Source organism: Bufo gargarizans, chromosome 3 (assembly GCF_014858855.1).
Source record: "Bufo gargarizans isolate SCDJY-AF-19 chromosome 3, ASM1485885v1, whole genome shotgun sequence".
Taxonomy (NCBI): Eukaryota; Metazoa; Chordata; class Amphibia; order Anura; family Bufonidae; genus Bufo; species Bufo gargarizans.
The window spans coordinates 102334190-102357880 of record NC_058082.1 but is presented as its reverse complement, the minus strand read 5'-3'; the positions used below and the strand labels follow the sequence as shown (position 1 = coordinate 102357880).

General features: G+C 47.0%; 1 protein-coding gene across 1 annotated transcript in view; it reads right to left on the bottom strand.

The window, feature by feature from the left end:
• ITGA5 (integrin subunit alpha 5) overlaps positions 1 to 23691 on the bottom strand; it is a 134444-nt gene that overhangs the window by 18032 nt on the left and 92721 nt on the right. The gene's annotated exons all lie outside the window — the stretch shown is intronic.

Here is a 23691-nt window from a genome sequence, read left to right as displayed (position 1 = left end):
AGTTTTTGGGCGATTATCTTGGGTAGGGTCTCATTTTTTGCGGGATGAGATGACGGTTTGATTGGCACTATTTTGGTGTACATGCGACTTTTTTGATCACTTTTATTACCTTTTTTGGGAAGTAAGGTGGGCAAAATTTCAATTTTCTCATAGTTTTTATTTTTATGGCGTTCACCGTGCAGGGAAAGTAACATGACCGTTTTATAGATCAGGTCGTTACGGACGCGGCGATACCAAACATGTGTAGGGAATTTTATTTTTTTCATTTTTAATTGTGGCACAATTAGACAAAATCAAAAAGGGCTTCCTAAATGCTTTATAGACCAGAGAGTGCACCGCGGGGAAAGCAGGGCTGTTTGCTCAGAAAAATTAATTTTGCTAAAATACAAGGAAAAACACGATGTTCTTGTGTTAACTACCATCCATGCAAATCAATCCACCCCAGTCCCAGTCCGAGGAACCAAACAGCAGAACACCAATAGCTGGTCATGGGGGACCTTTAGGGAATTTCAGAAAAAAATCCAGAGATGGGGGGATATGCCACATAACATAAGTATATATATCTATATAGATACTTGGGGCATATATATATATATATATATATATATACACACATGAGATAAACCTGGGGCATAAATGGGAAAATATAAGCCCACATATATACCCAGAAAAAGAAAAAGGCGACGAAGGCACGCCGAAACGCGCGTTGGGGTAGCGCCATCCTGGTTTTCCGTTCACACTTGGTCCCTTACTGGTGAGTTTCAGATCATAGTTTCCCAGCCATGGCTATGTGCTGCCAATGCTGAGACTCCTCACTTGGTCTATAACTGTCCTTTCATTGGTACACTGTCTACGCATTTCTGTACGGCCAATGTCCCTTGTACTGTATTTTATGCACTACAGCCATGGCGGGTTCCTTTTATTGATCTCTACTCACCCTTTACATTAAACAATTTATTATATACTGTACTCATGGGTTGGTCATTGTACCACACACAACTTTGTTTTCCCATATCTACAGTAATTTAAATGATAGATTACTCCATTTATATTTTGTGATCAGTGTGTTCGTCCAGGGTGGCGCTCGTTCTCTTTTCCCTGTTCCCTTACCTTGTCTTTGGCATCCATTATATGTGTTTTTTATTATGAACCCAATAAAAACGTGTATTTTTCTAATTATTTGGTACTCTAAGCTCCTTTCTTCTGTTTTCTGCCACATATATACCCATATACTGGGCCCACATACAGGGGACCTACCATACAGGGCCAATATATACATGGCCATTGTAGCAAACTCACCTTTTTGCCAGAGTTTGCCATGAGCTTTTGGAGGGGGCTGCGTGCCCGCCTCTTGCCCTGGGATTATGGTCCCTTAAGTTATTGGGTCTTAAGGCACTTGGGACTGAGCCCTCTGTCCCTGGATTGCATCATTTGCCTTACTTGCTTGGATGGAGCACATGGTGAGAACAATAGATAACGGCCATTTTAACTCACAGACACTGTTCTGACTTTCCAACACGGTGCTATCTTGCCTGTATTTGGTGCACAGAGACATCATTCAGTAGTTTGAAACTACCAAACAGGGGACACATTTATTAGTGACTATTTTCTGTATAACTTGTATATTTTCAGTGTAACTGTATCTTCCAAACTACTGAACGGATGTGGGTGAATTTTGGATATGTGGTTCACCCAGATCCCCCGGTTCCGAGGATATATTGGTTATGGGGTTATTGCATGTTTTGGGGTTCCTGTGATATGTTTTATAAAACTGTATTTCTCTGCCTTTGATAATTATATTCGCCAGTGTGTTCAATAATCATCACCGGCAGAAGGGAGGATTTTGTGTGGGTGTGTTTCTATTGTCCCATTGTGTGTTTAAATGGTGATGTCTGTCCTGTTGTCTCCACATGTGTATTGGCGATCTCCCTTTTGTCCTGAGAGATAATTGGATTTCCCTCGGTTGTCTCTGGGACAGAGAGGAGGAAACCATGATGCATTGTGGGGGATGTGTTGTGTCTGTCCTGTATTTGCAAAACTGTAATAAAAACCAGGCTGGGTGTGCCAGCACGCCAGTTCCTGTTTTACCCTCAAGGTGAAGTGTCGTCTCATCATTGGGGGAGGATTTATGGTATGCTGTTCCAGTTTGACTGCTAGGAGCATAAACCTATTCGTATGGTTTCCTATTCCACTGTCTACAGCATTCATATGTTTGAAGAGGATTCATCTGCTTCTTCGGTTCGGTGATGGTGGTGTCTGCCAGAGTGCTTGGAGACCTCAGGAAACGCTAGGAGCATCCAGCAACGGAGGTACTCAGTCGGGGTGCCAGGTGATCCGTTACATTGGTGGCAAGCAGTGGGATGGCGTCCTGGTGTGAGAGGAACAACACCCTGGAGACACAGGAATTATTATGGAGCGGCATAGAACCAGCGAGTCCCTGGACAACGCTCGAGGTAGAAAAGGAATGTAACCGGAGGTTACAAAACCTCTTGGCACCACTGGTCAAGCCAATAGGAGAGGCAACCAGGTTGGACTGCAGAGAGAGCGCCCAACAAGAGATGTGGGAAGAAACCCTAGAAGGTGTCCAGCGTTGGCGAGGTGAGCGTCTTCCCAGCAAGGAGCAGCGGTTACAAGCCAGAGTGGCCCTACGGATACCTATGCTGGGAGAACCGGCCCAGGAGGAATTGGTGATGCAACTTAATTCACTGGCATGGAGGGAACTGGGTCTCGATGATGCATACCAAGCGCTACGTTGGTACGCGGTTCAGCGGGTTCCCGGAATGGCCAAATTTGACAAACCCGAGGGCAAGGATTATAATGGCCATGGCTTATTATGGGGGGCCTTTGCAGAACCGGAATTTGGGAGTGCGGCAGAGTCACGGCTTTGGGACATATTTGACTACAGAGAGGCCGTGCTGGATCTCCCTATGGCCGAAGACCTAAGGCCAGACCTGATTGAACTGGCTGTCCAGAAATGGGAACTGGAGCAGGATTACCAGCACCTGGTCAGCTCCAGTCGGTTGCCCTATACCCTGCAAGTACCACCAGAGCAGTGGGAGATCAAACAGAATTATGCGGACTTATATGATCCAGTGACACCGCCTGTCTCTAACCTGATGGGGCTTATGGACTGTACACCATTGGGAGCGTTGAGTTTCGTTCTCCCTCCCCAACAACTAAGCCCGTCTTTAGGAGACCTGCATCCGGTACCTCCTACTCCCCAACCAGCCCCAGAAATGAGGGACCTCACAGACTGGTCCTGGGAAGACCCACAGATGGCAGGTGGAGATGGGACCGAGATCTCTCTACCGGCCCTACAGGGATACTGGGCAGCCGGCCCAGATCTCCAACTCCAGATGGGGGTAATACAGGGAGAGAAGTGTGTCGTCCTGCCTTCCCAGCGGCAGAGTGCTTTACAGGGAGTGGAGACAGACGGTCTCACTCCACAGCGGCAGAGTGCTTTACAGGGAGGGGAGACAGTCGGTCTCTCTCCCCAACAGCAGCAGTACCAGGAGGAGGAGGTAAGCAACCCCTCCCCTCCACAGCCAACTCCAAACCAGGTACTGGGGTCAGTAGAGGAGTCGTTAGCCCCCTCCCAGCAGAAGAGCTGGCATCTGGGCAGAGCGCCGTTGGCCTCTGCCCTACTTGTCCCCTTACTACCCAGCAGAACTGTACTCCAGTCCCTCCAGCAGAAGAGCTGGCATCCGGGCAGAGCGCCGCTAGCCTCTGCTCCACCGACCTCCTTGTTACAGGGCTGGCTTGCACCCCCCTCACCCCAGCAGAAGTGCTGGCATCAGTGCAGAACACCGCTGGCCGCTGTTCCCCAAGTAGCCCCAGCGGTTTGCCTAGCACACCAAGGGGAGACAGTAAGCCCCACAACAGTGCAGATTGGACCGTAGTCTCTGCACCTACACCACTGGGGATATGGACAGTCTGTCCTGGTCCACAACAACAGGACAATGTATTGGAAGGGGAGGCAGTCTGTTTTCCCCTACAACAAGGGAGGGTGTCGCAGAGAGAGGAGCCTGTTACCCTTTCCCTCCAGCAACAGCTTTGTCCAACTGGGGGAGAGGGCGCCCTGGGTACCTTTCCACCAGACTATGGATTTATAACTGAGCACATGTGGCAGGAGGACACTGGGACAGCTACACTGGGTGAGAAAGGCCGGCCGACTATCAGAACCCCAGACCGATTGAAGGTCTGGAGTCTGGATAGTCTTTTTGGTAAAGGGGAGAAATGTAGCAAACTCACCTTTTTGCCAGAGTTTGCCATGAGCTTTTGGAGGGGGCTGCGTGCCCGCCTCTTGCCCTGGGATTATGGTCCCTTAAGTTATTGGGTCTTAAGGCACTTGGGACGGAGCCCTCTGTCCCTTGATTGCATCAATTGCCTTACTTGCTTGGATGGAGCACATGGTGAGAACAATAGATAACGGCCATTTTAACTCACAGACACTGTTCTGACTTTCCAACACGGTGCTATCTTGCCTGTATTTGGTGCACAGAGACATCATTCAGTAGTTTGAAACTACCAAACAGGGGACACATTTATTAGTGACTATTTTCTGCATAACTTGTATATTTTCAGTGTAACTGTATCTTCCAAACTACTGAACGGATGTGGGTGAATTTTGGATATGTGGTTCACCCAGATCCCCCGTTTCCGAGGATATATTGGTTATGGGGTTATTGCATGTTTTGGGGTTCCTGTGATATGTTTTATAAAACTGTATTTCTCTGCCTTTGATAATTATATTCGCCAGTGTGTTCAATAATCATCACCGGCAGAAGGGAGGATTTTGTGTGGGTGTGTTTCTATTGTCCCATTGTGTGTTTAAATGGTGATGTCTGTCCTGTTGTCTCCACATGTGTATTGGCGATCTCCCTTTTGTCCTGAGAGATAATTGGATTTCCCTTGGTTGTCTCTGGGACAGAGAGGAGGAAACCATGATGCATTGTGGGGGATGTGTTGTGTCTGTCCTGTATTTGCAAAACTGTAATAAAAACCAGGCTGGGTGTGCCAGCACGCCAGTTCCTGTTTTACCCTCAAGGTGAAGTGTCGTCTCATCATTGGGGGAGGATTTATGGTATGCTGTTCCAGTTTGACTGCTAGGAGCATAAACCTATTCGTAAGGTTTCCTATTCCACTGTCTACAGCATTCATATGTTTGAAGAGGATTCATCTGCTTCTTCGGTTCGGTGATGGTGGTGTCTGCCAGAGTGCTTGGAGACCTCAGGAAACGCTAGGAGCATCCAGCAACGGAGGTACTCAGTCGGGGTGCCAGGTGATCCGTTACAGCCATATAGGGAATAAATATCCCTATTGGCTATATAAGCGGCCAATATATATACAGATATACATATATCTCAATTAAGGGGCAGATACATATATATCTATATATACGCCCACCTGACTTCCCTCTATAGCAGGCATGCTCAACCTGCGGCCCTCCAGCTGTTGCAAAACTACAAATTTCCATAGTCTAAGAGCCATAGTTTTTTCAGTTTTTGGGCGATTATCTTGGGTAGGGTCTCATTTTTTGCGGGATGAGATGTCGGTTTGATTGGCACTATTTTGGTGTACATGCGACTTTTTTGATCACTTTTATTACCTTTTTTGGGAAGAGGGGTGGGCAAAATTTCAATTTTATCATAGTTTTTATTTTTTTTGCCGTTCACCGTGCGGGGAAAGTAACATGACCGTTTTATAGATCAGGTCGTTACGGACGCGGCGATACCAAAGATGTGTAGGGAATTTTATTTTTTTCATTTTTAATTAGTGATAAATGTGTTTTTGGATTTTCACTTTTTTTTCCGCTTTTTCTTACATTTTTTTTACCCAGACCCACTTGGTTCTTGAAGATCCAGTGGGTCTGATGTCTGTAAAATACAGTACAGAACCCTATATAGGGTTCTGTACTGTATTTTACTTACACTGAAAGAAAAGTAACTTCTGCTGGGCCTTGTCAAGCAAAAAATCTGAATATGCTTGACTTGCATTCTGCATAGCTTTTCTATTTACTTCTATCTTATTACTAGAAAAGTCATGCATGGCTGATGTCACTGCTTCTTTTAACACCTTCTCCTTAATACTATACCCTTTCCTTAGATTAAAAATATTACTAACAAAAATACCCCTCAAAAAAAGGCATTGAATGCATCCCATACTACTTGAGTCTTAGCTGAATTACAAGTTGTATTAGTTCATGATTATCCATTACCGACATCCAATAAGGATTTAATCTAAATGGGGGTCTTACCATATCTTTGTATTCAGCCATGCATAGCTCAAGGGAGAAAGGTACATGGTGCGAGAGAGACCTGGCCTCATATTTAATTCGTTTTGCATATCTCATATATTTTTCATTTATTAAGGCCCGATCTATCCTCCACATAGATTTTCCAGATTTGCTTACACAAGAATAAACTCTTCTCCCTTCCCCCAGGCATCCCCAAAGCCAGATTCCTGACCGAACCGGGCCAAGGGTGACCCCCGGGGAAAATATGGCAATTCTCCCCCATAGAAATCATATCTATGGCAGGATTAATGACACAATTAAAGTCCCCAATAATTAGCAAGATACATTCAGGCCATTGCTCCATAAAAGTAAGCAAAGCGTTAAAGAGGTTCTGCAGTTTGTTTAAACTGATGATCTATACTCTGGATAGATCATCAGCATCTGATCACCAAAGGTCCGACACCCGGGACCTCCGCCGATTATGTTTGAGAAGGCAGGGGTGCTCCAGGAGCACCGCAGCCTACTCACTGTTTACCGCTGGCCCAGTGATGTCACGACTAGTATCAACTGGCCTGGGCACGGCTAAGCTCCATTCAAGTGAACAGAGCTTAGCCACGCCTAGGGTTGGGTGATATAAAAAATATAAGGATATTAAGGATATTTAAAAAAATTATCGCGATAAATACCATTTTAAAAGAAAAAACAAACAAACACTGTCATGTATGTAGTAGGGGAGAACACCAAAAGACAATCAAGAAGGAAGGGGAAAGACACTAGGCCTCACTGCTAGGGAAGGAAAAGGGTCACCACCTATAAAACCCTGCTCCTGGCCCTAACTCCTATCCGTATGGGCACCTCTCAATGGTAGAGATACCCATACACGGGAACCTAGAAAACTTTGGTGACCCTCAGATGCCCTAAAGACAGTGACAGGGCAGAGACCACCTGTTCCTTCCCTGGTGAAGGAACTAGCGTCTCACTGAGGCCTAGTAAACAACCGGGGGGGGGGGGGGAATACAAAACACGACAAGCGGAACACTTAACTTCAGAGAATGAAGAATGAACAGGACTTCAACACGAACCACACTCCAGCTCTTCCAAGACCAAATGAAGCTATCCCAAGCAAGGAGTGATGGGAAAAGTCAGACTAAATAGGGCGAGGTAAAGGTCACATGATCCACACCTGAACAGGAGGTGTGGACATACCAGCAACACACAGACAAAGTGAAACCAAAAGAGGCTGTCAGATCACTAATGCGTAGATAATCTTTCAGACCTTCTGAGACCTGTCACAGATGTGACAAACACAAGGAGACATTATACGGTATGGGGGCCACAAGGAGACATTATACTGTATGGGTGCAGCCACAAGGAGACGTTAAACGGTATGGAGGCAGCCACAAGGAGATGTTATACTGTATGGGGACCACAAGGAGACATTATACTGACATACCAGCAACACACAGACAAAGTGAAACCAAAAGAGTAGGGGTGCACCGAAATGAAAATTCTGGTCCGAAACCGAAAATTCAGGATACCCCTTGACCGAAACCGAAACTGCCTTTTTGCCCAAATACTTTTAAAAGACCCCCCACCCCATAACAGTGCCATCCACAGACCCCCCCACCTCATAACAGTGCCATCCACAGACCCCCACCCACCCCATAACAGTGCCATCCACAGACCCCCACCCACCCCATAACAGTGCCATCCACAGACCCCCACCCACCCCATAACAGTGCCATCCACAGACCCCCCCACCTCATAACAGTGCCATCCACAGACCCCCACCCACCCCATAACAGTGCCATCCACAGACCCCCCCCCCATAACAGTGCCATCCACAGACCCCCCCCCCCCCCCATTGTACAATTAATAGAAAATAGCGGGGAGGGACTGGGAGGAGGAGCTGGGGGCCGGTTCGTTCACTGTGCTCCGGCCCCCAGCTCCAGTAGTTATAAAAAGTGTGCAATTAATACGGATTCTATTCATGAGGCCCCCTCTGCAGTAGAACATTCAATACAGCCACATCCTACTCACAGGGCTGTTATCTTAATGCTGGCCGGCCGGGCAGACGAGCGGCAGCGTCACGGCTGACGTCACATGCCTGCGCCGCCTCCTTCATTCAGAAAGTAGGCCGGGCACATGACATCAGTCGTGACGCTGCCGCTCGTCTGCCCGGCCGGCCAGCATTAAGATAACAACCCTGTGAGTAGGATGTGGCTATATTGAATGTTCTACTGCAGAGGGGGCCTCATGAATAGAATCCGTATTAATTGCACACTTTTTATAACTACTGGAGCTGGGGGCCGGAGCACAGTGAACGCACCGGCCCCCAGCTCCTCCTCCCAGTCCCTTCCCGCTATTTTCTGCCGATATGTACAAATATCGGCCGAAATGGATTAGGTGCATTTTCGGCCGATATTTTCGGCTGCCGGAATTTCGGTGCACCCCTACAAAAGAGGCTGTCAGATCACTAATGCGTAGATAATCTTTCAGACCTTCTGAGACCTGTCACAGATGTGACAAACACAAGGAGACATTATACTGTATGGGGGCCACAAGGAGACGTTATACGGTATGGGGGCCACAAGGAGACGTTATACGGTATGGGTGCAGCCACAAGGAGACGTTAAACGGTATGGGTGCAGCCACAAGGAGACGTTAAACGGTATGGGTGCAGCCACAAGGAGACGTTAAACGGTATGGAGGCAGCCACAAGGAGACGTTATACTGTATGGGGGCCACAAGGAGACGTTATACTGTATGGGGGCCACAAGGAGAAGTTATACTGTATGGGGGCAGCCACAAGGAGAAGTTATACTGTATGGGGGCAGCCACAAGGAGAAATTATACTGTATGGGGGCAGCCACAAGGAGAAATTATACTGTATGGGGGCAGCCACAAGGAGAAATTATACTGTATGGGGCAGCCACAAGGAGAAATTATACTGTATGGGGGCAGCCACAAGGAGATGTTATACTGTATGGGGGCCACAGGGAGACGTTATACTGTATGGGGACAGCCACAAGGAGAAATTATACTGTATGGGGGCCACAAGGAGATATTATACTGTATGGGGGCAGCCACAAGGAGATGTTATACTGTATGGGGGCAGCCACAAGGAGAAATTATACTGTATGGGGGCAGCCACAAGGAGATGTTATACTGTATGGGGGCCACAGGGAGACGTTATACTGTATGGGGACAGCCACAAGGAGAAATTATACTGTATGGGGGCCACAAGGAGATATTATACTGTATGGGGGCAGCCACAAGGAGATGTTATACTGTATGGGGGCAGCTACAAGGAGACATACGGTATTGGGGCCACAAGGAGACGTTATACTGTATGAGGACTACAAGGAGACGTTATACTGTATGGGGGCCACAAGGAGACGTCATACTGTATGGGGGCAGCCACAAGGAGAAATTAAACTGTATGGGGGCCACAAGGAGACGTTATACTGTATGGGGGCAGCCACAAGGAGAAATTATACTGTATGGGGGCCACAAGGAGATGTTATACTATATGGGGGCCACAAGGAGACGTTATACTATATGGGGGCCACAAGGAGACATTATACTGTATGGGGCTTATACTGGTGGGACTCATGACCTGTATATTCCCCTTGGGTCTAGCACATCCCTATCTATATGCACTGTACAAAGTACACTGTATGGTAAAGTGGTATATTTTTGTTTTGGGTGCCATTTCTCAACGCTAGAGCTAGCACTGCCATATGCAGGGGCTGCTGCCAAAAACCGACGAGCCTGCCAATATATAGTAAGATAGGATAGGAGATGGTATTACCTAGGAGACATGTTTATTCATTACCCTAGTCCACATGTGTTTTCCCCTGCTGTGGACAATGGTACAGGCCTGGCTCGCAGCTGGCCCGTGAGGATGCTGTTGTCTTTTCTCCTTTCTCATTGGCTGCTAAAGTTTGGGCCTTTAGGGTGGCCGTAGCGTGGCCTATGAGTGCCAGTTCTCGGGTAGGTGGGTGGTGTCCAGGTAAAGTAGGAACGAGGAGGGGGCGGTTGCAGTGAGAACTGGCAGGCAATGGGCACAGGCGGCCGGATGCAGACGTTTTAGAAGCGGTCACTAATATATTGCGGTAATTAAGAAACGGTGATATCGCCATTTCTGAATACCACGGTATATCGTTAACACCGGTATATTGCCCAACCCTAGCAGCGCCCAGACCAGTTGATACTAGTTGTGATGTCACTGGGCCTGCGGCTAAGCTCTGTTCACTTGAATGGAGCTCAGCCGTGCCCAGGCCAGTTGATACTAGTCGTGACGTCACTGGGCCTGCGGTAAACAGTGAGAAGGCTGCGGCGCTCCTGGAGTGCCACTGCCTTCTCAAACAGCTAATCGGCAGGGGTCCCGGGTGTCCAGAGGATAAATCCTGGAGAGGGGGACTTCTGGGTAGTTTTCTGTAAATAGGTTGCAAAAAAGAAGAATAAAAATTAAAATTAATTGCTCATTCAGCAGTTTTCTCCACCTTCAGTGGCGGTTAGTGAGTTTCAGATAGTTTCCAATGCAGTCAGTTTGCAAATAAGTTAATATGTAAATATACTTGTTATTTGCAATGCTTCCCTCATATGAACTGGTAGCCAGTCACCGTTACTGATGGTGTTAGCAGGGTTATAGATGTTAATATGTCAGTGGGTGCTGTGCCTTGTGTGGCGTCCCACACTGTGAAAAGGACCGCACCCTGACTGTAATTTACCTTCTCCGGTGGATTCGTATGTTGCGGCTGTTAGCGCGCCTTTCTGGACTCTGTGTTGGCCGTTCAGATGATTTGCTTTGGTGTCCTACGTGGGTGTGACGTCACATGAATGGCGTCCCACGTGTCTCGGGTCCATTCGCGATCGCTGTGTAGCGATCTTTTTAATACAGTAAAGGGGGAAGGTAGTTGTTTGAAGCGCTTCCTAGACTTCATAACTGAATTACCGTATTTTTCGCCCTATAAGACGCACCGGCCCATAAGACGCACCTGGGTTTTTGGGGAGGAAAATAAGAAAAAAAATATTTTTAACCAAAAAGGTGTGCTGTGTGTTTGGAACTAATGGTGGTCTGTGGATGGCACTGTTACAGGGGGATCTGTGGATGACGGACACTGTTACAGGGGGATCTGTGGATGACGGACACTGTTACAGGGGGATCTGTGGATGACGGACACTGTTACAGGGGGATCTGTGGATGACGGACACTGTTACAGGGGGATCTGTGGATGACGGACACTGTTACAGGGGGATCTGTGGATGACGGACACTGTTACAGGGGGATCTGTGGATGACGGACACTGTTACAGGGGGATCTGTGGATGACGGACACTGTTACAGGGGGATCTGTGGCTGGCACTGTTACAGGGGGGGGGATTTGTGGCTGGCACTGTTATATATGTGCCATCCACAGACCCCCCCAGCCCATAACAGTGACATCCACAGACCCCCCCAGCCCATAACTGTGCCATCCACAGATCGCAGCAGCCCGCCCACCCCCCCCCCACCCCCGGCGCCAGCAGTATACAAATATAAGATGTTATATTCATTTATTGGTTATTAAACATGCCCCCTCAGTCCTATTACTACCTTATATCCTAATCGCATCTGTAGAATTCATGCAGGCCAGGCGGGCAACCGGCACGTCCCTCAGTGACGTCACTTCCCTGCGCCGCCTGCTTCATTCATAAAGTAGGCGGCGCAGGCACATGACAAGACTTGCTGCTGCCCGCCCGGCCTGCATGAATTCTACAGATGCGATTAGGATATAAGGTAGTAATACGACTGAGGGGGCATGTTTAATAACCAATAAATGATTATGACATCTTATATTACTATACCGGAGCGGCGGGGCGGGGATACTACACTGACTGCACCGCCCCGCCGCTATTGCCGGCCCCAGCTCCTCCCCCAGTCCCTCCCCGAGTCCCCGCTCGCATCTACATCGCAGCTTGCGATGTAAAACGGCAAGCATTCGCCCCATAAGACGCAGGGGCATTTCTCCCCCGTTTTGGGGGAAGAAAAGGTGCGTCTTATGGGGCGAAAAATACGGTAGCCCTTAAAAAAGTGGTTTTAAACATTTTCTTAAAAAATTTTTACATTTGCTTCTAGAATTCTAAGCCTTTAAAAGTTCTAAAAAAATAAAATAACATTTACAAAATGATGCAAACATAAAGTAGGCCGCCCTCGATTCATTTCTATGGGGCAGCTGATAATAGTTTTTATATTTTCCCCAACTCCCATAAAAATGAATGGAAAGCACGCTGGCATAAACGGGGGTCACAGAAAGGACCATACTAGTGATATGCCACCAATGTCTCAGATGACACAAACCCTTTAAAGGCCTCTTCCCAGGGGCGTAGCTATAGGGGGTGCTACCGGGTCCAGGAGCCTGAGGGGGCCCAAAGACCCTTGTGCCACATAAGACACTGGCATTATAGAAAGTGCATACTGGTCAATCTACACCTCAGGCTGGAGGGAAGGGGTTAAGTTAAGAATTTGGCATGAGGGGGTGCCCTTTAGAGTTGAGCGAACACCTGGATGTTCGGGTTCGAGAAGTTCGGCCGAACATCCCGGAAATGTTCGGGTTCGGGATCCGAACCCGATCCGAACTTCGTCCCGAACCCGAACCCCATTGAAGTCAATGGGGACCCGAACTTTTCGGCACTAAAAAGGCTGTAAAACAGCCCAGGAAAGAGCTAGAGGGCTGCAAAAGGCAGCAACATGTAGGTAAATCCCCTGCAAACAAATGTGGATAGGGAAATGAATTAAAATAAAAATTAAATAAATAAAAATTAACCAAAATCAATTGGAGAGAGGTTCCATAGCAGAGAATCTGGCTTCCCGTCACCCACCACTGGAACAGTCCATTCTCAGATATTTAGGCCCCGGCACCCAGGCAGAGGAGAGAGGTCCCGTAACAGAGAATCTGTCTTCATGTCAGCAGAGAATTAGTCTGCATGTCATAGCAGAGAATGAGGCTTCACGTCAGCCACCACTGCAACAGTCCATTGGCATATATTTAGGCCCAGCACCCAGGCAGAGGAGAGAGGTCCCGTAACAGACAATCTGGCTTCATGTCAGCAGAGAATCAGTCTGCATGTCATAGCAGAGAATCAGGCTTCACGTCACCCACCACTGCAACAGTCCATTGTCATAAATTTAGGCCCAGCACTAGTGTTGAGCGGCATGTCCCATATTCGAATTCGCGAAATTTTGTGAATATTCGAAAGAATATTCGTAAAATATTCGCGATTATTCAAATTCGTTATTATTTCGCATATGCGATAATTCGAATTTTCGCATCGCATAATACATATGCTATGCAAAATTCACATGTGCGCTAATGAAATCGCCTTACGAAGATTCGCAACTCAATTCAATCACTAATGTATGAATGCAATGCCCTTTGCCTCTGTTCTGGGACAAGTGTAGATATTCGCATGTGCGCTAATAAAATCGCCTTACGAAGATTCGCACCTCAATCACTTTCTAGGGAATGTGAGACTTTTGGGAATCAATCGAGATACAGTGGGGGGTGATGACAGTAGTTGACAGAGTACAGATCAATGTAATCTGTAAGGTGGAAAGTAAAATAAAAAATACGAATTTTCGTTAATCGAATTTTACGAAGTTCTACGTATTCGCGAATATGGTGCTATACTATATGAATGCACAGGCCTTTGCCTCTCTGTTCTGGGGACAAGTGTAGATATTTGCATTTGCGTTAATAAAATCGCCTTACGAAGATTCGCAGCTCAATTCAATCACTAATGTATGAATGCAAAGCCCTTTGCCTCTGTTCTGGGACAAGTGTAGATATTCGCATGTGCGCTAATAAAATCGCCTTACGAAGATTCGCAACTCAATTCACTAATGTATGAATGCAAAGCCCTTTGCCTCTGTTCTGGGACGTGCCGATATTCGCATGTGCGCTAATAAAATCGCCTTACGAAGATTCGCGCCTCAATCACTTTCTAGGCAATGTGAGTAAGATCTGAGCTGTTGGACCTTTGGGAAACAATCAATTATATGTGTACTGTAATTTTGTGGGGGGGGGGAAAAAAACAAAAAACGAATATTCGTTTTTACGAATATATAGCACTATATTCTAAATATTCGCGAAGTTGCGATATTCGCGAAAAAAATTTGCTTTTCGAATATTCGCGCTCAACACTACCCAGCACCCAGGCAGAGGAGAGAGGTCCCGTAACAGACAATCTGGCTTCATGTCAGCAGAGAATCAGTCTGCATGTCATAGCAGAGAATGAGGCTTCACGTCAGCCACCACTGCAACAGTCCATTGTCATAAATTTAGGCCCAGCACCCAGGCAGAGGAGAGAGGTCCCGTAACAGAGGATCTGGCTTCATGTCAGCAGAGAATCAGTCTGCATGTCATAGCAGAGAATGAGGCTTCACGTCAGCCACCACTGCAACAGTCCATTGTCATAAATTTAGGCCCAGCACCCAGGCAGAGGAGAGAGGTCCCGTAAAAGAGGATCTGGCTTCATGTCAGCAGAGAATCAGTCTGCATGTCATAGCAGAGAATGAGGCTTCACGTCACCCACCACTGCAACAGTCCATTGGCATATATTTAGGCCTAGCACACAGGCAGAGCAGAGAGGTCCCGTAACAGACAATCTGGCTTCATGTCAGCAGAGAATCAGTCTGCATGTCATAGCAGAGAATGAGGCTTCACGTCAGCCACCACTGCAACAGTCCATTGTCATAAATTTAGGCCCAGCACCCAGGCAGAGGAGAGAGGTCCCGTAACAGACAATCTGGCTTCATGTCAGCAGAGAATTAGTCTGCATGTCATAGCAGAGAATCAGGCTTCATGTCAGCCACCACTGCAACAGTCCATTGGCATATATTTAGGCCTAGCACACAGGCAGAGGAGAGGTTCATTCAACTTTGGGTAGCATCGCAATATAATGGTAAAATGAAAATAAAAATAGGATTGAATGAGGAAGTGCCCTGGAGTCCAATAATATATGGTTATGGGGAGGTAGTTAATGTCTAATCTGGACAAGGGACGGACAGGTCCTGTGGGATCCATGCCTGGTTCATTTTTATGAACGTCAGCTTGTCCACATTGGCTGTAGACAGGCGGCTGCGTTTGTCTGTAATGACGCCCCCTGCCGTGCTGAATACACGTTCAGACAAAACGCTGGCTGCCGGGCAGGCCAGCACCTCCAAGGCATAAAAGGCTAGCTCTGGCCACGTGGACAATTTAGAGACCCAGAAGTTGAATGGGGCCGAACCATCAGTCAGTACGTGGAGGGGTGTGCACACGTACTGTTCCACCATGTTAGTGAAATGTTGCCTCCTGCTAACACGTTGCGTATCAGGTGGTGGTGCAGTTAGCTGTGGCGTGTTGACAAAAGTTTTCCACATCTCTGCCATGCTAACCCTGCCCTCAGAGGAGCTGGCCGTGACACAGCTGCCTTGGCGACCTCTTGCTCCTCCTCTGCCTTGGCCTTGGGCTTCCACTTGTTCCCCTGTGACATTTGGGAATGCTCTCAGTAGCGCGTCTACCAACGTGCGCTTGTACTCGCGCATCTTCCTATCACGCTCCAGTGCAGGAAGTAAGGTGGGCACATTGTCTTTGTAGCGTGGATCCAGCAGGGTGGCAACCCAGTAGTCCGCACAGGTTAAAATGTGGGCAACTCTGCTGTCGTTGCGCAGGCACTACAGCATGTAGTCGCTCATGTGTGCCAGGCTGCCCAGGGGTAAGGACAAGCTGTCCTCTGTGGGAGGCGTATCGTCATCGTCCTGCCTTTCCCCCCAGCCACGCACCAGTGATGGACCCGAGCTGCGTTGGGTGCCACCCCGCTGTGACCATGCTTCATCCTCATCCTCCTCCACCTCCTCCTCGTCCTCCAGTAGTGGGCCCTGGCTGGCCACATTTGTACCTGGCCTCTGCTGTTGCCAAAAACCTCCCTCTGAGTCACTTCGAAGAGACTGGCCTGAAAGTGCTAAAAATGACCCCTCTTCCTCCTCCTCCTCCTGGGCCACCTCCTCTTCCATCATCGCCCTAAGTGTTTTCTCAAGGAGACATAGAAGTGGTATTGTAACGCTGATAACGGTGTCATCGCCACTGGCCATGTTGGTGGAGTACTCGAAACAGCGCAACAGGGCACACAGGTCTCGCATGGAGGCCCAGTCATTGGTGGTGAAGTGGTGCTGTTCTGTAGTGCGACTGACCCGTGCGTGCTGCAGCTGAAACTCCACTATGGCCTGCTGCTGCTCGCACAGTCTGTCCAGCATGTGCAAGGTGGAGTTCCACCTGGTGGGCACGTCGCATATGAGGCGGTGAGCGGGAAGGCCGAAGTTACGCTGTAGCGCAGACAGGCGAGCAGCAGCAGGATGTGAACGCCGGAAGCGCGAACAGACGGCCCGCACTTTATGCAGCAGCTCTGACATGTCGGGGTAGTTGTGAATGAACTTCTGCACCACCAAATTCAGCACATGCGCCAAGCAAGGGATGTGCGTCAAATTGGCTAGTCCCAGAGCTGCAACGAGATTTCGCCCATTATCACACACCACCAGGCCGGGCTTGAGGCTCACCGGCAGCAACCACTCGTCGGTCTGTTGTTCTATACCCCGCCACAACTCCTGTGCGGTGTGGGGCCTGTCCCCCAAACATATGAGTTTCAGAATGGCCTGCTGACGTTTACCCCGGGCTGTGCTGAAGTTGGTGGTGAAGGTGTGTGGCTGACTGGATGAGCAGGTGGAAGAAGAGGAGGAGGAAGCCGAGAAGGAGGAGGTGGCAACAGGAGGCAAAGAATGTTGCCCTGCGATCCTTGGCGGCGGAAGGACGTGCGCCAAACAGCTCTCCGCCTGGGGCCCAGCTGCCACTACATTTACCCAGTGTGCAGTTAGGGAGATATAGCGTCCCTGGCCGTGCTTACTGGTCCACGTATCTGTGGTTAGGTGGACCTTGCCACAGATGGCGTTGCGCAGTGCACACTTGATTTTATCGGATACTTGGTTGTGCAGGGAAGGCACGGCTCTCTTGGAGAAGTAGTGCCGGCTGGGAACAACATACTGTGGGACAGCAAGCGACATGAGTAGGGATGAGCGAACTCGAACTGTATAGTTCGGGTTCGTACCGAATTTTGGGGTGTCCGTGACACGGACCCGAACCCGGACATTTTCGTAAAAGTCCGGGTTCGGGTTCGGTGTTCGTCGCTTTCTTCGCGCTTTTGTGACGCTTTCTTGGCGCTTTTTGAAAGGCTGCAAAGCAGCCAATCAACAAGCGTCATACTACTTGCCCCAAGAGGCCATCACAGCCATGCCTACTATTGGCATGGCTGTGATTGGCCAGAGCACCATGTGACCCAGCCTCTATTTAAGCTGGAGTCACATAGCGCCGCCCGTCACTCTGCTCTGATTAGCGTAGGGAGAGGTTGCGGCTGCGACAGTAGGGCGAGATTAGGCAGATTAACTCCTCCAAAGGACTTGATTAACTGATCGATCTGCAGCTGTGGATCATTGAGCTGCTGATCCTCAATTGCTCACTGTTTTTAGGCTGCCCAGACCGTTTGTCAGTCACATTTTTCTGGGGTGATCGGCGGCCATTTTGTGTCTTGTGGTGCGCCAGCACAAGCTGCGACCAAGTGCATTTAACCCTCAATGGTGTGGTTGTTTTTTGGCTAAAGCCTACATCAGGGTGAAGCTGTCACACCAAGTGCATTTAACCAGCAATAGTCTGTTCATTTTTTGGCCATATACAAAATCAGGGGCAAGCTGCGCCTGTCACCAAGTGCATTTAACCCTCAATGGTGTGGTTGTTTTTTGGCTAAAGCCTACATCAGGGTGAAGCTGTCACACCAAGTGCATTTAACCAGCAATAGTCTGTTCATTTTTTGGCCATATACAAAATCAGGGGCAAGCTGCGCCTGTCACCAAGTGCATTTAACCCTCAATGGTGTGGTTGTTTTTTGGCTAAAGCCTACATCAGGGTGAAGCTGTCACACCAAGTGCATTTAACCAGCAATAGTCTGTTCATTTTTTGGCCATATACAAAATCAGGGGCAAGCTGCGCCTGTCACCAAGTGCATTTAACCCTCAATGGTGTGGTTGTTTTTTGGCTAAAGCCTACATCAGGGTGAAGCTGTCACACCAAGTGCATTTAACCAGCAATAGTCTGTTCATTTTTTGGCCATATACAAAATCAGGGGCAAGCTGCGCCTGTCACCAAGTGCATTTAACCCTCAATGGTGTGGTTGTTTTTTGGCTAAAGCCTACATCAGGGTGAAGCTGTCACACCAAGTGCATTTAACCAGCAATAGTCTGTTCATTTTTTGGCCATATACAAAATCAGGGGCAAGCTGCGCCTGTCACCAAGTGCATTTAACCCTCAATGGTGTGGTTGTTTTCTGGCTAAAGCCTACATCAGGGTGAAGCTGTCACACCAAGTGCATTTAACCAGCAATAGTCTGTTTATTTTTTGGCCATATACTACATCAGGGGCAAGCTGCGCCCGTCACCAAGTGCATTTAACCCTCAGTAGTGTGGTTGGTCAAGCTGTGACACCAAGTGCATTTAACCAGCAATAGTCTGTTCATTTTTTGGCCATATACTACATCAGGGGCAAGCTGCGCCCGTCACCAAGTGCATTTAACCAGCAATAGTGTGGTTATTTTTTGGCCATATCCCAGTCTAATTCTGTCACTAAATCCATACCGGTCACCCAGCGCCTAAATACTAGGCCTCAAATTTATATCCCGCTAAATCTCTCGTTACCGCTGTCCTGTTGTAGCTGGGAAAGTTATTTAGTGTCCGTCAAAGCACATTTTTTGTTCTGGGTTGAAGTACAATTCCCAATTTAGCAATTTCATAATTTAGTGGTTTCTGCTATATCAGAGCTATTTGAAATCTATCCCTAAAAGGGTATATAATATTCAAGGTGCACATTGGGTCATTCAGAATAACTTCACACACACCCGCTACTGTGTATTTTCAAGTCTAATTCTGTCACTAAACCCATACCTGTCACCCAGCGCCTAAATACTAGGCCTCAAATTTATATCCTGCTAAATCTCTCGTTACCGCTGTCCTGTTGTAGCTGGGAAAGTTATTTAGTGTCCGTCAAAGCACATTTTTTGTTCTGGGTTGAAGTACAATTCCCAATTTAGCAATTTCATAATTTAGTGGTTTCTGCTATATCAGAGCTATTTGAAATCTATCCCTAAAAGGGTATATAATATTCAAGGTGCACATTGGGTCATTCAGAATAACTTCACACACACCCGCTACTGTGTATTTTCAAGTCTAATTCTGTCACTAAACCCATACCTGTCACCCAGCGCCTAAATACTAGGCCTCAAATTTATATCCTGCTAAATCTCTCGTTACCGCTGTCCTGTTGTAGCTGGGAAAGTTATTTAGTGTCCGTCAAAGCACATTTTTTGTTCTGGGTTGAAATACAATTCCCAATTTAGCAATTTCATAATTTAGTGGTTTCTGCTATATCAGAGCTATTTGAAATCTATCCCTAAAAGGGTAGATCATATTGAAGGTGCACATAGGGTCATTCAGAATAACTTCACACACACCCGCTACTGTGTATTTCCAAGTCTAATTCTGTCACTAAACCCATACCTGTCACCCAGCGCCTAAATACTAGGCCTCAAATTTATATCCCGCTAAATCTCTCGTTACCGCTGTCCTGTTGTAGCTGGGAAAGTTATTTAGTGTCCGTCAAAGCACATTTTTTGTTCTGGGTTGAAGTACAATTCCCAATTTAGCAATTTCATAATTTAGTGGTTTCTGCTATATCAGAGCTATTTGAAATCTATCCCTAAAAGGGTATATAATATTCAAGGTGCACATTGGGTCATTCAGAATAACTTCACACACACCCGCTACTGTGTATTTCCAAGTCTAATTCTGTCACTAAACCCATACCTGTCACCCAGCGCCTAAATACTAGGCCTCAAATTTATATCCTGCTAAATCTCTCGTTACCGCTGTCCTGTTGTAGCTGGGAAAGTTATTTAGTGTCCGTCAAAGCACATTTTTTGTTCTGGGTTGAAATACAATTCCCAATTTAGCAATTTCATAATTTAGTGGTTTCTGCTATATCAGAGCTATTTGAAATCTATCCCTAAAAGGGTATATAATATTCAAGGTGCACATTGGGTCATTCAGAATAACTTCACACACACCCGCTACTGTGTATTTCCAAGTCTAATTCTGTCACTAAACCCATACCTGTCACCCAGCGCCTAAATACTAGGCCTCAAATTTATATCCTGCTAAATCTCTCGTTACCGCTGTCCTGTTGTAGCTGGGAAAGTTATTTAGTGTCCGTCAAAGCACATTTTTTGTTCTGGGTTGAAGTACAATTCCCAATTTAGCAATTTCATAATTTAGTGGTTTCTGCTATATCAGAGCTATTTGAAATCTATCCCTAAAAGGGTATATAATATTCAAGGTGCACATTGGGTCATTCAGAATAACTTCACACACACCCGCTACTGTGTATTTCCAAGTCTAATTCTGTCACTAAACCCATACCTGTCACCCAGCGCCTAAATACTAGGCCTCAAATTTATATCCTGCTAAATCTCTCGTTACCGCTGTACTGTTGTAGCTGGGAAAGATTATTTAGTGTCCGTCAAAGCACATTTTTTGTTCTGGGTTGAAGTACAATTCCCAATTTAGCAATTTCATAATTTAGTGGTTTCTGCTATATCAGAGCTATTTGAAATCTATCCCTAAAAGGGTATATAATATTCAAGGTGCACATTGGGTCATTCAGAATAACTTCACACACACCCGCTACTGTGTATTTCCAAGTCTAATTCTGTCACTAAACCCATACCTGTCACCCAGCGCCTAAATACTAGGCCTCAAATTTATATCCTGCTAAATCTCTCGTTACCGCTGTACTGTTGTTGCTGGGCAAGATATTTAGTGTCCGTCAAAGCACATTTTTTGTTCTGGGTTGAAATACAATTCCCAATTTAGCAATTTCATAATTTAGTGGTTTCTGCTATATCAGAGCTATTTGAAATCTATCCCTAAAAGGGTATATAATATTCAAGGTGCACATTGGGTCATTCAGAATAACTTCACACACACCCGCTACTGTGTATTTCCAAGTCTAATTCTGGCACTAAACCCATACCTGTCACCCAGCGCCTAAATACTAGGCCTCAAATTTATATCCCGCTAAATCTGTCCTTAGTGCTGTAGCTGGGCGAGTTATTTAGTGTCCGTTCAAGCACATTTCTTGTTCTGGGTTGAAATACAATTCCCAATTTAGCAATTTCATAATTTAGTGGTTTCTGCTATATCAGAGCTATTTGAAATCTATCCCTAAAAGGGTATATAATATTCAAGGTGCACATTGGGTCATTCAGAATAACTTCACACACACCCGCTACTGTGTATTTCCAAGTCTAATTCTGTCACTAAACCCATACCTGTCACCCAGCGCCTAAATACTAGGCCTCAAATTTATATCCAGCTAAATCTGTCCCTAGTGCTGTAGCTGGGCGAGTTATTTAGTGTCCGTTCAAGCACATTTCTTGTTCTGGGTTGAAATACAATTCCCAATTTAGCAATTTCATAATTTAGTGGTTTCTGCTATATCAGAGCTATTTGAAATCTATCCCTAAAAGGGTATATAATATTCAAGGTGCACATTGGGTCATTCAGAATAACTTCACACACACCCGCTACTGTGTATTTCCAAGTCTAATTCTGGCACTAAACCCATACCTGTCACCCAGCGCCTAAATACTAGGCCTCAAATTTATATCCCGCTAAATCTGTCCCTTAGTGCTGTAGCTGGGCGAGTTATTTAGTGTCCGTTCAAGCACATTTCTTGTTCTGGGTTGAAATACAATTCCCAATTTAGCAATTTCATAATTTAGTGGTTTCTGCTATATCAGAGCTATTTGAAATCTATCCCTAAAAGGGTATATAATATTCAAGGTGCACATTGGGTCATTCAGAATAACTTCACACACACCCGCTACTGTGTATTTCCAAGTCTAATTCTGTCACTAAACCCATACCTGTCACCCAGCGCCTAAATACTAGGCCTCAAATTTATATCCCGCTAAATCTCTCGTTACCGCTGTCCTGTTGCTGGGCGAAGTTATTTAGTGTCCGTCAAAGCACATTTTTTGTTCTGGGTTGAAATACAATTCCCAATTTAGCAATTTCATAATTTAGTGGTTTCTGCTATATCAGAGCTATTTGAAATCTATCCCTAAAAGGGTATATAATATTCAAGGTGCACATAGGGTCATTCAGAATAACTTCACACACACGCTTCTGTGCATTTCCAAGTCTAATTCTGTCACTAAATCCATACCGGTCACCCAGCGCCTAAATACTAGGCCTCAAATTTATATCCCGCTGAATTTGAATACAATACATTGGGCCAAATATATATTTGTTGTTGTGGTGAACCATAACAATGAGAAAAACATCTAGTAAGGGACGCGGACGTGGACATGGTCGTGGTGGTGTTAGTGGACCCTCTGGTGCTGGGAGAGGACGTGGCCGTTCTGCCACATCCACACGTCCTAGTGTACCAACTACCTCAGGTCCCAGTAGCCGCCAGAATTTACAGCGATATATGGTGGGGCCCAATGCCGTTCTAAGGATGGTAAGGCCTGAGCAGGTACAGGCATTAGTCAATTGGGTGGCCGACAGTGGATCCAGCACGTTCACATTATCTCCCACCCAGTCTTCTGCAGAAAGCGCACAGATGGCGCCTGAAAACCAACCCCATCAGTCTGTCACATCACCCCCATGCATACCAGGGAAACTGTCTCAGCCTCAAGTTATGCAGCAGTCTCTTATGCTGTTTGAAGACTCCGCTGGCAGGGTTTCCCAAGGGCATCCACCTAGCCCTTCCCCAGCGGTGAAAGACATAGAATGCACTGACGCACAACCACTTATGTTTCCTGATGATGAGGACATGGGAATACCACCTCAGCATGTCTCTGATGATGACGAAACACAGGTGCCAACTGCTGCGTCTTTCTGCAGTGTGCAGACTGAACAGGAGGTCAGGGATCAAGACTGGGTGGAAGACGATGCAGGGGACGATGAGGTCCTAGACCCCACATGGAATGAAGGTCGTGCCACTGACTTTCACAGTTCGGAGGAAGAGGCAGTGGTGAGACCGAGCCAACAGCGTAGCAAAAGAGGGAGCAGTGGGCAAAAGCAGAACACCCGCCGCCAAGAGACTCCGCCTGCTACTGACCGCCGCCATCTGGGACCGAGCACCCCAAAGGCAGCTTCAAGGAGTTCCCTGGCATGGCACTTCTTCAAACAATGTGCTGACGACAAGACCCGAGTGGTTTGCACGCTGTGCCATCAGAGCCTGAAGCGAGGCATTAACGTTCTGAACCTGAGCACAACCTGCATGACCAGGCACCTGCATGCAAAGCATGAACTGCAGTGGGTAAACA